This window comes from Pseudorca crassidens, chromosome 7, assembly GCF_039906515.1.
Source record: "Pseudorca crassidens isolate mPseCra1 chromosome 7, mPseCra1.hap1, whole genome shotgun sequence".
NCBI lineage: Eukaryota > Metazoa > Chordata > Mammalia > Artiodactyla > Delphinidae > Pseudorca > Pseudorca crassidens.
Window position 1 is genome coordinate 61,523,651 of NC_090302.1, and position 15,033 is coordinate 61,538,683.

The following is a 15,033-nucleotide window of genomic DNA, read 5'->3' on the forward strand; positions in this document are numbered from 1 at the left end:
AAAAATCAGCTGGGACAGATAGGGAGCTCCAGAGGCTCAGAGGAGAATGCAGCATCTGGCTTGTGGCAGGCAGAACAGAAAGAGACCAGCACAGATGCTGCTGGCCACCTCACTGCAGTCTCCAGCTTGAGACATGTGTGTGCTTCAACAGACAGATCTGGGGGGAGGACTGGGGCTGGCTGCATGAAGATAGCCTGAAGGGGCTGGAGTGTGGTCTGAGCTGCAAACAAGGAAGAACCCAGGTCTACCATGGAAGTCCCATTGTGAACACAAGCATGAAGGGAGGGGTAGGGTCCTGCAATAGTAGCCTCATTCTCAAAGTGTTCACAGTAGGCCCAACTCTGCCTCTATGAGCTCAGGTTGCCCACATGCAGAGAAGGGGCCGAAATCTGAGCCAATCCCCAGGGACCATGGGATTTTGGAAACAGGGCTGAAATCTGAGCCATGTCCTGGTGGCTTTGAAGGACTTACGCCACAGGCACCTTGTAAGCTCGATGCCTGTGTGATGTCTGAGCAGATTACTGGTTCTCCTTTGGCTGGGACTGGGACAGGTCCAGCATTAGCAGCTGTGGACCTTGCATGTGGAGGTGGGGCTGGGGTCTGGGCTGACTCCATAGCTCCCATGGTGGGTCTAGGTGTGCGACTACAGTGGTCCCGATGCCTGACTTCATCAGCAGATCTGTATGGTGGCTTTGAGAGCACAGTGACTGACGGACATCCAGGATGATTGCATTCATTCCCACAGCTGATGTAGAGCTGAGGACAGTGCCAATAATAATGTACTTTGTGAGCACACACAATGGGTGACAAGCAACAACACAGAGTGCACTTCCCAGTGGAAAGCTCCTGTGGAGGAATACTCAGGACCTCTTCTCCCAGAAGAAGTGCTCCAGTCCCATCTAACTCACACTGCAGCTCAGGAACTGATCTGGGGGTTTCCACTCCAACAACTGGGGAGCAGACCCTGACCTCAACAGGGATGTGACAACCACAGAGCAAAGAGGAGGTCACACTCAACATCCAGTGCAGGCTCTGGTCACCACATTAATCACAACCCCTATGAAGGGGATAGCAGTCAGCACACACGAAGCTAAGAGATGGCAGGCATCTATACTAAAAACAGCCCTCGAGTCAAAAATATTCGACTTAACATAGGCTACACAAGGATGCTCCCACATAAAAACAGTCCTTCAAGACCACAGTAGATGACTGTTTCTCCTAAATTCATAGAATCAGAGAAGTATAAATAAAATGAAGGAGGGAAACCACTCCTAATTAAAAGAAAAAGAGAAATCTACTGAGAGAACAAACAATGAAACAGACCTCTCCAGTCTACCACAATCCTGAGTTCAAAAAGAAGGTAATAAAAATACTGAAGAAGTAAAGAAAGGCTATCAAGACAAAGGCAGATCAGTGTAACACGGAAGTAGAAACTATAAATAAGAGTCAGTTAAAATTAGAAAACTCATTTGCTGAGATGAAAGCTGAGCTAAAGACAATAAACAAATAATGCAGAAAAATAAGTGATCTGGAAGATAGAATAAAGTAATCACCCAATCAGAACAGCAGACAGAAAGACAAATTAAAAAAAAAAAGAAATCAATATAATAGACCTATGGGATAATATGAATTGAGCCAATCTATGCGTAATAGGGATCCCAGAAAGAGAAGAAAGAGAAAAGGGGAACAAAAATGCATCTGAAGAAATTATGACTTTAAATTGCCCAAATCCAGGTACAGGAAGCACAGAGGGTCCCAAACAAGATGAACCCAAACAGAACTACACCAAGACATTTTTATAATTAAATGGCAAAAGTTAAAGAGAAGGTTCTAATAGCAGCAAGAGAAAAGCAAAGAGTTAGTTACAAGGGAATCCTTATAGGCTATCAGCTGATATCTCTACAGAAATGTTGCAGGCCAGAAGGGAGTGGCAATATGCATTCAAAGTCCTAAAAAGAAAAAATATGCAACCTAGGATACTCTACCCCTCAAGATTATCATTTAGATTAGAAGGAGAGATAAAGAATCTCTCAGACAAGCAAAAACTAAAAGAATACAGCAATACTAAACTTATCCTAAAAGAGATATTGAAAGATCTTCTCTAAATAGAAAAAAAGCAAGAATGTATAGGAAAGAGAAAATCACAATTGAAAAAAAATCACTTAAATAAGCAGTACATAGATTAAAAAAAAGTTGTGAAAGCAATAATAACTACAACAAACAGTAAAAGGATAAACATGAAGATGTAAAAGAGGGTATCAAAATCATAAAATGGGAGGGTGTAAAAATACAGATTTTTAAAAGAAAATGTGTTTGAGCCTACATGACTACCAGTCTAGAGCAAGCAGATGTAGTAAAGAGTTAACATCCTTGAAAAACAGTGTAACCACAAATCAAAAACATACAATAGATTCACAAAAACCAAAAAGAAGAGAACTCAAGCATAGTACAAAAGAAAATCATCAAACCACAAAAGGAAAGAAGAAAGGAACAAAGAAGAAATACAAAATCATCTGGAAAATAAGATTTCAAATGGCAATAAATTCATGTCTAGCAATAACTGCCTTAAATGTCAATGGACTATATTCTGTGATTAAAGACATATAATAGCAGATTGGACGGTTAAAATAAGAGCCTAGAATATGCTGCCTACAATAGACACACTTTAGCTTAAAGGACACACAAAGATTAAAAGGGAGGGGATGGAAAAAAATATTACATGCAAACAGAAATGACAAGAAAGTGGGGGTAGCAGTACTCAGGTCAGACAAAATAGACTTTAGAACAAAGACATAAAGAAAGATAAAGGACATTATATAATGATAAAAGGACCAATACAAGAAGAGGATATTATATTCATTAACATATATGCACCCAATATAGAAGCACCTAAATACAATAAAATACTAATAGACATAAATGGAGAAATTGGTGGGAATACAGTAATAATAGGAGGCTTAGTCACCCCACTCACATCAATGGACAGATATTCCAGATAGAAAATCAATATGGCAACAGAGATCCTAAATGACACAATAGAACAAAGTTAATTGATAGTTTCAGAATATTACATCCAAAAGAACCCAGAATATACATTCTTTTTAAGTGCACACAGACCATTTTCTAGGATAGACCAAGTATGAGGACACAAAACAAGCCTCAACAAATTTAAGAGGATAGCAATTATTTCAACCATCTTTTCTGGACAAAATGGCATGAAACTAAAGACCAACCAAAAGAAATGAAAGAAAGGGAAATGAGATTTTAAAAAAAAGGTTACATGGAGACTAAACAACATACTACTAAAAATCCAACGGGTCAATGATGAAATCAAAGAGGAAATTTAAAAAAATACCTTGAGATAAATGACAATGAAAACATAACGATAGAAAATCTGAGACACAGCAAAAGAAGATTTAAGAGGGAAATTCATAGAGATACAGGCCTTCCTCAAAAAAGCAAGAAAAATTTCAAACAACCTAACCTACCACCTAAAAGAATTAGAAAAAGAAGAGAAAACATAACGTAAAGCCTGCAGAAGGAAGGAAATAATATCAGAGAGGAAATAAATAAAATGTAGATAAAAAGCAATAGAAAAAAATCAATAAAACCAAGAGCTGATTTTCTGAAAGGGTAAATAAAATTGACAAACCTCTGGCCTGGCTCACCAAGAAGAAAAGAGATATAACATAAATAAAATAAAAAATAAAAGAAGGAGAAATAACCAGTACTGCAGAAATACAAAAAAAAAAAAAAAAAAAAACAATTAGAGGCCAACAAATTGGACAACCTAAAAGAAATGGACAAATCTCTAGAAACATATAACTAACTCACCAAAACTGAATCAAGAAGAAATAGATAATTTGAACAGACTGAACACAAAAGTGGAATAGAATGTATTAAAAAAAAAAAAGACTGTAAACAAATTTCAGGAGCAAAAGACTTCACTGGGGAATTCTACCAAACATATATAGAAGATATTATAACAATCCTTCTTAAACTCTTTCAGAAGATTGAAGAGGAGGAGGGAACACTCCCAAGGTCATTCTATGAAGCCACCATAATCCAAATATCAAAACCAGACAAAACAATACCAAAAATATAGATGCAAAAATTCTTTTTTTCTCTGTAATTATTTTCTTTTTATTGGAGTATAGTTGCTTTACAATGTTGTGTTAGTTTCTGCTGTACAACAAAGTAAATCAAGTATGTATACATATATCCCCTCCCTCTTGAACCTCTCTCCCACTCTCCCCCTCCATCCCACCCATTTAGGTCAACACAGAGCACAAAGCTGAGCTCCCTATGCTATACAGCATGTTCCCACTAGCTATCTATTTTACACATGGTAGTATATATATGTCAATCCTAATCTCCCAGTTTGTCCCACCCTCCCCTTCCCACCCTGTGTCCATATGTCCATTGTCTACATCTGCCTCTGTTCCTGCCCTGCAAATGGGACATAATTAAGCTTACAAGCTTTTGCAGAGCAAAGGAAACCATAAACAAGACAAAAAGACAATGCTCAGAATGGGAGAAAATATTTGCAAATGAAGCAACTGACAAATGATTAATCTCCAAAATATATGAACAGCTCATGCAGCTCAATAGCAAAAAAACAATCCAATCAAAAATTCTTAACAAAATATTATCAAACTGAATCCAACAGCACATAAAAAAATGTCATAATCAAGTTAAATTTATCCCAGGGTCACAAAGATGGTTCAACATAGGTAAATCAATGTGATATACCACGTCAACAAAAAAATGAGAAAAAAAACTCATGATTATCTCAAAAGATGCAGAAAAAGCATTTGATAGAATTCAACATCCATTCATGATAAAAGCTCTTACCCAAATGGGTATAGAGGGAACATATCTTGACATAGTAAAAGCCATTTATGACAAACTCACAGCCAACATGATACCCAATGGTGAAAACCTGAAAGCCTTCCTGCTAAAATCTGGAATAAGACAAGGATTGCCCACTCTAACCAATTCTATTCAACATAGTATTGGATGTCCTAGCCACAGCAGTCAAATAAGAAAAAGAAATAAAAGGTGTCCAAATTAGAAGGGAACAGGTAAAATAGTCATCATATGCAGGGGACATTATACTCTATATAGAAAATGCTAAAGACTCCACACGAAAACTACTAGAACTGATAAATGAATTCAGCAAGACAGCAGGATACGTGTAACATACAGAAATCTGTTGCATACCTTTATACTGACAAGGAAATATCACAAAGGGAGAGTAAAAAAAAAAAAATCCCTTTTAAAATCACATCAAAAAGAATAAAATAATTAGGAATAAACCTGAACAAGGAATTGAAAGACTTCTATGCTGAGAACTATAAAACATTGATAAGTGAAACTGAAGATGATTTAAAGAAATGGAAAGATAGCCCATGCTCTTGGATTGGAAGAATTAATATTATTAAAATGGCCGTACTTCCCAAAGTAACCTACAGATTTAATGAGATCCCTATCAAATTACCCATGAGATTTTTCACAGAACTAGAACTAATAATCCTAAAATTTATATGCAACCATAAAAGAACCAGAATTTCCAAAGCAATCCTGAGGAAAAAGAATAAAGCTGGAAGTATAACCTTCCTAGACTTCAGACAATACTACAAAGCTACAATAATAAAAACATAATAGTATTGGCACAAAAACAGACATATGGATTAATGGAACAGAATAGAGAGCCCAGAAATAAATCACACACCTATGGTCAATTAATCTTGGACAAAGGAGGAGAGAATATACAGTGGAGAAAAGACAGCCTCTTCTGCAAGTGGTGATGAGAAAGCTAGACAGCCACATGTAAATCAATGAACTTAGAACACTCCCTCACACCATACACAAAAATAAACTCAAAATGGCTTAATGACTTAAATATAAGACATGACACCACAAAACTCCTAGATGAGAACATAGGCAATATGATTTATTCTCTAACATAAATTGTAGCAATGTTTTCTTAGGTCAGTCTCCCAAGGCAATAGAAATAAAAGAAAAAATAAACAAATGGGACCTAATCAAACTTATAAGCTTTTGCACAGCAAATGAAACCCTAAACAAAACAAAAAAACAACCTATGGACTGGGAGAAAATACTTGCAAATGATGTAACCAGTAAGGACTTAATTTCCAAAATATACAAACAGCTCATCCAACTCAATAATCGAAAAACAAATAACCCAATCAAAAAATGTCAGAAGACCTAAGTAGACATTTCTCCAAAGAAGACATACAGATGGACAAGAGGCACATGAAAATATGCTTAGCGTCACTGATTATTAGAGAAATGCTGATCAAAAACTACAAAGAAGTATCACATCACACCGGTTAGAATGGCCATCATTAAAAAGTCTACAAATAAATGCTGGAGAAGGTGTGGAGAAAAGGAAACCCTCATAAACTGTTGGTGGCAATGTAAACTGGTTCACCCACTATGGAAAACAGTATACAGGTTCCTTAAAAAACTAAAAATAGAGTTTCTATATGATCCAACAATCCCACTCCTGGTCATGTATTCAGAGAAAACTTGTAATTTGAAAGGGTATATGCACCCCAATGTTCATAGCAACACTATTTACAATAGCCAAGACATGGAAGCAACCTAAATGTTCATCAACAGATGAATGGATAAAGAAGACCTGGTGTGTCTATATATATATATATATATATATATATATATATATATATATATATATATATATATGCCCACACACACACATACATATACAATGGAATATTACTGAGCCATAAAAAAGAATGAAATAATGCCATTTGCAGCAACATGGATGGACTTAGAGATTGTCATACTGGGTGAAGTAAGTCAGACACAGAAAGACAAACATCATATGATATCACTTGTATGTGGAATCTAAAATACAATACAAATTAACTTATATACAAAACAGAAATAGACTTACATACATAGAAAACAAACTTATGGTTACCAAAGGAGAAAGGGGAGGTGGAGGGATAAGTTAGGAGTTGAGATTAGCAGATATAAACTACTATATATAAAATAGATAAACAACAAGATCCTACTGTATAGCACAGAGGACTATATTCAATATCTTATAGTAGTCTATAATGGAAAAGAATATGAAAAAGAAATGTGTGTGTGTGTGTGTGTGTGTGTGTATAACTGAATCACTTTGCTGTGTACCTGGAACTAACTCAACATTGCAAATCAACTATACTTCACTAAAAAAATATGAAAGTTAAAAAAAAAAAAGAAAATCTAAAGAGACTGATTACTAGCATAGGAAACTGAGTCAGTAATCAAACTCTCCCAACAAACAAAAGTCCAGAACCAGACAACTTCACTGATTAATTCTACCAATCATTCATAGAATTAATATCAATCCTTCTTAAACTTTTCCAAAAAATAGAACTGGAGGGAACACTTCCAAACTCATTTTGTAAGGCCAGCATTACTCTGATACCAACACCAGACAAGGATGCCACAACGAAAGTACACACCTGATGAACATATATGCAGATATCATCAGCAAAATGTTAGTAAACCAAATTCAACAAAATGTTAAAAAGATCATATACCATGATCAAGTGGGATTTATTTCAGGAATGCAAAGATAGTTCAACATATCCACATATCTGTGTGATACACCAGGATAACAAAATATTTAAAAACCATATGATCACCTGAATAGCTGCAGAAAAATTATTTGACAAAATTCAACATTCATTTATGATAAAAACTCGATACAAAGTGGGTATAGAGGGAACATAACCTCAACATAATAAAGGCTAAATATGACAAGCTTACAGCTAACGTCATTCTTAAGGTGAAATACTGAGGCTTTCATCAAAGATCAGGAACAAAACAAGGATGCCCACTCCTGACACTTTTATTCAACATAATATTGGAAGGTCTAGTTAGAGCAATTAGGCCAGAAAAAGAAATAAAAGTCATCCAAATTGCCAAGGAAGACGTATACCTGTCATTATTTGCAGATGACATATTATGTATAGAAAACCCTAGACTCCACAGCATACTATTATAACTAATAAATTCAGTAAAGGTGTAGGATACAAAATCAGTGTGTAAAACTCATATGCTACTAATGAACTCTCAGGAAGAGAAATTAAGAAACCAATCCTAAAAATACATTTAACCAGGGATGTTAAAGTACTGAATATTGAAAACTATCAGATTTTCTCTTCATCACTGATTTTAACTAATTGAATTATGATGTGCCTTTTAGGGTTTTTTTGGTATGTGTGTGTGCTTGTGATTCATTTAGTTTTTCAGTCTGTAGCTTTTCACTTTTCATAAAATTTGGAAAAAAATTAGTCATTCATCATTTATTTAAACACTTTTCTGCATCTGCCCAACTTTCAGTTCTCTTTTTTTTTTTTTTCAGTTTTTTTTCCTCTGTGCTTCATTTTGGGTAGTTTCTATTCCACTGCCTTCAAGTCACTGATATTTTCTTACGTAATATTTAATCAGCATTAACCCCAATTAGAGCATTTTAAAATCTCAGACATTATAATTTTAATCTCTAAAAGCTTGAGCCTTAATCCATAATTACCATGTCTCTGTTTAACATGTGCAGTCTTTCCTCTAACTTTTCAACATGGAAACAATTTTAAAAACTACTTAAGTGTCAGTGTCTACTAATTCTCATATGTTCACATCTGAGTCATTTTTAAATGATGGACTTTTTTCATTTTGTTTTATGAGTTGGTTGTCCTGCTTTTATGGTGTCTGGTAATTGTTGTTTGTTTGTTTTTCTAGGTTTTTGTTAGCTGTCAGGCATTGTGAATTTTACTTTGTTGTACTGTGATTTTTATTGCATTTGTTTAAATATTTTGGAGCGTTGTTTTGGGACATGTTTGAGTAAATTGAAAATACCCTAATCCTTTAGAGTCTTGCTTTTAAGCAGTTTTAGGTTAGACCAGAGTAGTGTTTGGTCTAGGGCTACTTTTTCTCCACTATTTAACTAAACACTTATGAATACTTTACCCAATGTTAACAAACTGTTGAGGAGGGTTTCTACTCTGGCTAATGGGAAGAGCACGCAATGACTTCCTTTGGTCAACTCAAGGAGTTTTAGTTTTCCCTCTAATTATCTGTTTGTTTGTTTGTTTTCCTCTTAGCCTTGAGTCGTTGCCTGACATATATATATGAGCTGATCAAGTATTCAGCTAAATGCTAAAAAGAGAATCTTCAAAGCTATCCAGAGCTCGCTCTCTTTGCAGTTCTCTCCCTGCCAAAACTCCACTTCTAGCTGCTTTAGCCTTCATAAAAGCCCAGCTCCATTTCACAACTCATGCAGACTGCTGAGCTTGCCTGTGTTTGTCCTTCTGTACAATAATCAGAAAACATTCTGTAGGCAAGATGTGAAAATTATTGGATTAATCTCCTTTGTGTGTGTTTTTTTTAACCTCTCAAAGATTATAGTCTGTTCTTGTCAGATATAAAACTTGAGACCATTAATGCATATATCTTGTCCATTTTTTAAAAAAAGTTTTTCATGCTGAAAGGTATTGTTACTGTTCAGGTTTTAGGCTCTGGTTGGTACTCCATCTTGGTCTGATATTCCCCATTATTTAATTTTTCCTTTCCTACCATCCTAGATTAACCTGACCCCTGTCTATTTTGAAAACATAAAAATTTTATCCTATCCTTATTAGGTAGGATAACTTACCTAATTCTTTCTTGCATTGACCAAATATGACCTCATAATTTTAAAAGCAAAGGCAGCCCTGCTGTGTCACCCATCCAAAGATGGATCAGTCTCTGATATCTCACGTGGCAATCTTCTTCAGTGTTATTAAAGGATGCTGAAGATTTGCTTTGTCATGGTAAAAACTGTTGCTTGTGGGAAGATTATTTAAAAATACAGTAAATACATGTATGTCTATGTGTGTGTGCACATATGTGTGTGTACATGTATCCATGTCAAAATATTGGGACATCTGTATTAGCTGTATGTTGTGCTTTGGGAGGACTTTCTTATGATTTGATCAGATATAAATTATAAGAGTTTCAGCAGGAGTTGGCAAACTTTTTTTCTAAGTTTCATGTAGTAAATATTTTAGGCTTTGAGGGTTGTATCATCTCTATGACTACTCAACTCTTCTGTTATAGTGAGAAAACAGCCGCAAATAATACAAAGGAATGGGAATGGCTGTAGTCCAGTAGACTTTATAAAAAACAACTAATGGACCACATTTGGCCTGTGGGTCATAGTTTGCTGGTACTTAATCTAGAGAATGTCTTGAATATTTATGGTAGACAAAATAACTTTTGTGGCCCCTTTAGGTAGTAAATATTTTGGAAGTTTAAATTCATATAGGGACATATTATCTTAAAATGTCCTTCAAAATAATTTTAGGTTCTTTAATGAGAGCAGGAAAAAAGGGTGATATTTGAGCCATATTAATTCCATACCTGAGACCTTTGGACAATTACAAGGAAATTGCTTCCTAAAGAACAAAGGCCACTTGACAATTTTAAATTAGTTTTTTTGTGCAGTTTCTTGCTCTTTCCGACGGGTCCTGTGTGATGCTACTGCTAAAAACTGTCCTATCTGCTTCCTTCCTTATTTGTTCTCTTTCAACTGTATTTTCCTGGCATGTAAAGATAAAGTTTAGGAGATTTCTCACACATAATTCCTGACAGGTTGGGTAAACACACTTACAAAATTTATTGAAACTTTTTAGAATATCTTGGATATTTTCTTTAATACCTTTAAGTCTTGTTGGTGCCAGAATTAAAACCTGATATGTATCAATTAGATAGGATATCAGAATAAGCATTTTAAAGAACTTACTGAAATTTATGTGGTATTTATATGTGTGAATATTCTTATTGGTCAATTTCCTTAGTTCCCAAGGAGGAATTATTCCTTTTAGCAACTTTCTTTGTTTCTGCCCAGTGTGGTACTGTTTGTGAGTGGGAGAATCAGTGATAGTAAGACAAATATTGTAAGGCATTATTATAGCATTCTTCAGAGAAATGAACTGACCTTTTCCCCTGAATCCACTTCCTAAGCCTGTGATGCCATCACAGGTGTATATCATTGTTGCAACCTGCTAGACCTCATTGCCATGGGGAAAAAAACAAATAAAAGATTCAAAAATAGCAAAGTTGCAAATATTAATAAATTATTATTGACTTATATGCCAAAAAGAATACAAGGAAATCTAATAAGTAATTTTTTACCTTATTTTAAAATTGATGATACTTGAATTCTCTATCACTTTACTCATTTTCTGTCCTAAGTCTTACTGCCAGATGGTAAACCAGACACTGAACTGGGCATGAAGAATACAACAGATCATATTCCCTGTACTTTTGGCAAGTAAACTGATTAAAATATAGACTACTATATGCTATGATCGAGAAATACTCAGAATCCTATGGAACCATAGAAAAGGGGTTAAGCAAATCAGATTGAAGCATCAGAAAAAGACTGAGGGGTTTCCTTGTCTGAATTTTGAAAGAAAATAATGTGCTATGTAAACCAAGATAAACTTGAGGCAGGATAGAAAGTATTTCATGTCAAAGGGCCCAAATATAACAGTGAACATGATCCATCAGGGGTACTAAAAGTAATTGGGTATGGTTGTAGCATAGAATGTAAAAGTAGTACTGATGAGAGGTAGCTCTGGAGAAGTAGAAGAAAATCTTGAATGCTTCACACAGGGGTTTAAAAGCATTCAGTAAAGATATGCAAAACCATGAATGAATTTAAATAAACTGCTATGAATAATTTTGTTCTTTTAGAATATTTTCTTGGAATTTTTGAAAACTGAACTTGAAAGGTGAGGGTCTTATTAGAAGGATATTTCAGCAATGCAAGCAAGATATAAGGGCTTGAACTAAAAAATTGTTAGAATGATAAAAGTGGGATAGATTTCAAGGACATCTAGGAGGAAAATTAAATAGAACATAGAGTTTGTTTTAAAATTCTGTTAACAGCAGTAACATATCTAAGCATGTTCTGTGTGCTGCACAGTATAAGTATTTATTTAATATTCATAAATACCATAACAGTATCAAGCAAGTATTATGATATTATACTCAGTAAAGTTATTATTCAAATCTTGTGTGGCCAACTATAAAGTTCATACCGTTAAACACTTCACTATGCAAATTTATTTTTTTATTGAGATATATTTGTTGTACAATATTATATAAGTTACAAGTGTACAACATAATGATTCACAAGTTTTAAAGGTTGTATTCCATTTATAGTTATCATAAAATGTTGACTATATTCCCTGTGTTGTACAATATGTCCTTGTAGCTTACTGACTGTATTCATAATAGTTTTTACCTCTTAACCCCCTACCCCTATCTTGCCCTTCCTCCTTTTCCTCTCCCGCTGGAAACCACAAGGTTGTTCTCTTTATCTGTAGTCTGTTTTCTTTTTAGGTTCACTAGTTTTTTTATTTTTTAGATTCCACATGTAAGTGATTTCATACGATATTTTTCTTTCTCTGACTTACTTCACTTAACATAATACCCTCAAAGTGCATCCATGTTGTTATAAATGGTAAAATTTCATTCTTCTTTATGGCTGAGTAGTATTCCATATATATATATATATATATATACACACACACACACACACACACACATGCACACGCACACACACACAATGGAATATACCACATCTTTATCCATTCATCTGTTGGTGGACACTTAGGTTCTTGACAATTGTAAGTAATGCTATAAACATTGGGGTGCATGTATCTTTTAGAATTAGTGTTTTTGTTTTATTTGGATATATACTCGGGAGTGGAATTGCTGGATCACATGGTAGTTCTACTTTTAGATTTTTGAGAAACCACCATTCTGTTTTCCACAGTGGCTGTACCAATTTACATTCCCAACAACAGTGTATGAGGGTTCCCTTTTCTTCACAACCTTGCCAACATTAGATATTTGTGGTCTTTTTGATGATAGCCATTCTGACAGGGGTGAGGTGATATCTCATTGTTGTTTTAATTTGCATTTTTCTGATGATTAACATAGTTGAACATCTTTCCATGTGCCTGTTGGCCATATGTATGTCTTCATTGGGAAAATGTCTATTCAGATCTTCTGACCTTTTATAGTCAGGCTGTTTGTTTTTTGATATTGAGTTGTATAAGCCTTTATGTATTTTGGATGTTAACCCCTTTTTGCTACAATTCATGTCAAAGAGTGTTTTGCCTATGTTTTCTTCTAGGCGTTTTATGTTTTCTCCTCTTACATTTAGGTATTTAATCCATTTGGTGTTTATTTTTGAATATGGTATAAGATGTTCTACATCTATTCTTTCACATGTAGCTCTTTAGTTTCACCAGCACCACATATTGAGGAGACTGTTTTTTCTCCATTGTGTATTCTTGCCTCCTTTGTCATAGATTAATTGACCATGTAAGTATGTTGGTTTATTCTGGGCTTTCTGTTCTGTTCCATTGATCTCTGTGTCTGTTTTTGTGCCAGTACCATACTGTTTTGATTACTTACTTTTGTACTATAGTCTGAAGACAGGGAGAATGATTTCTTCAGCTCTGTTCTTTCTCAAGGTTGTTTTGGCTATTCAGGATCTTTTGTGTTTCCATACAAATTAAAAATTTTTTTGTTCTAGTTGTGTGAAAAATGCCATAGGTAATTTGTTAGGGATTGCATTGAATATGTAGATTGTCCTGGATAGTCTGGTCATTTTAACAATATAAATTCTTCCAGTTCATGAACACAATATATCTTTCCATCTGTTTGTTTCATCATTAATTTCTTTCATTAATGTCTTATAGTTTTCTGAGTACAGGTCTTTTATATCTTTACTTAGGTTTATTCATAGGTATTTTATTCTTCTTGATTCAATGGTAAATGGGATTGTTTCCTTAATTTCTCTTTCTGATACTTCATTGTTAGTGTATAGAAATGCAACAGATTTCTGTATATTAATTTCATAGCCTGCAACTTTACGAAATTCATTAATGAACTCTAGTAGTTCTCTGTTGGTGTCTTTAGGATTTTCTATGTACAGTATCATGCCATCTGCAGACAGTGACTGTTTTACTTCTTCCTTTCCAATTTGTATTTATTTTATTTCTTTTTTTCCTCTGATTACTGTGGCTAGGACTTCCAATACTGTGTTTAATAAAAGTGGTGAGAGTACGCATCCTTGTCTTATTTCCTGATCTTAGAGGAAATGCTTTCAACTTTTCACTGTTGAGTATGATTTTAGCTGTGGTTTTGTGATGTATGTCCTTTATTATGTTGAGATATGTTCTCTATATGCCCATTTTGTGAATAGGTTTTATCGTAATTGGATGTTGAATTTTGTCAAAAGGTTTTCCTGCATCTACTGAGATGATCATATGATTTTTATTCTTCTATTTGATAATGCAGTGTATCACATTGATTTTTGTAGATACTGAAAAATCCTTGCATCTCTGTGGTAAAACCCACTTGATCATGGCGTATGATCTTTTAAATGTAACACTGGATTGGTGTACTAACATTTTGTTCAGGATGTTTGCGTTTATGTTCATCTGTGATACTAGCCTGTAAATTTGTGTGTGTGTGTGTGTGATAATCTTTGTCTGGTTTGGTATCAGGGTGATGCTGGCCTCATAAAATGAGTTCAGAAGTATTCCTTCCTCTGCAATTTTTGGGAATAGTTTGAGAAGGTAAGATGTTAACACTTCTCTAAATGTTTGGTTTGGTAGAATTTACCTGTGAAGCCATCTGGTCCTGTCCTGGACTTCAGTTTCCTGGAAGTTTTTAAATTGCTGATTCAATTTCATTACTGGTAATATGTCTGTTAATATTTTCTCTTTTTTTCCTGGATCACTCTTAGCAGATTGTATGTTTCTAAGAATTTGTCCATTTCTTCTAGGTTGTCCACTTTATTGCCTTATAGTTGTTGGCAAATTTTATTTTTTAAGAAGTATTTGCTTACTATGGGCCAATATCTATTATATGTGCTTTTTGAATATTAACTCAATTTTAAGTGTGTTGAGTTTGATATGCACATGA